The following is a 629-nucleotide window of genomic DNA, read 5'->3' as shown; positions in this document are numbered from 1 at the left end:
CTAAATCTGCTCCTTCTGACTTTTGCACTGGAGCAGGGCTGTGAGTGAGGCTGAGGGAACTGCAGATCGGCAGTTATAAATTAGGGCCAGGCACTGCAAACTTTTCTGTAAAGAGCCAAATATGTTAGACTTTGAGGGTTATAAAGCCTCTGTTGCAACTGCTCAGTTCTGCCAATATAGTACAAAAGCAGCGACAGACAATATGTATGTGATCATGGTCGTTAGAATAAAAGTTTATTTCTGGATACTGAAGTTTTAATTTCCTGTAATTTTCACCTGTCATGAAATCTTCTTTTGATTTTTTTTAACCATTTAAAACCTGTTTACAAGGCGTACAAAACAGGATGAAGGCTGCATTTGGCCCACAGATCAGTTTGAAGACCCTTTAATTAGAAACGGGGGCCTACCGCTCACTAGCTGTGTATCTTTGGATCTCTATGGGCCGTAGCTTCCGTGTCAATTTCTTAAGAGCTTTTTTTTACGTATTAAAGTGTTTTTGAAAACCCGGCAGAGACAGATCAATTTCGTCCGAAGTTACCGTGGCTCTCGCCCGGCCAGTTCCCGCCCAGCAGCGGTGCGCACGCGTGAGGGAGGGCAGCCAGAGCCCGCAGAGAAGGGCGGGCCGTTCT

This window comes from Pteropus alecto, unplaced genomic scaffold (assembly GCF_000325575.1).
Source record: "Pteropus alecto unplaced genomic scaffold, ASM32557v1 scaffold311, whole genome shotgun sequence".
NCBI lineage: Eukaryota > Metazoa > Chordata > Mammalia > Chiroptera > Pteropodidae > Pteropus > Pteropus alecto.
This window is presented reverse-complemented; position numbering follows the sequence as displayed.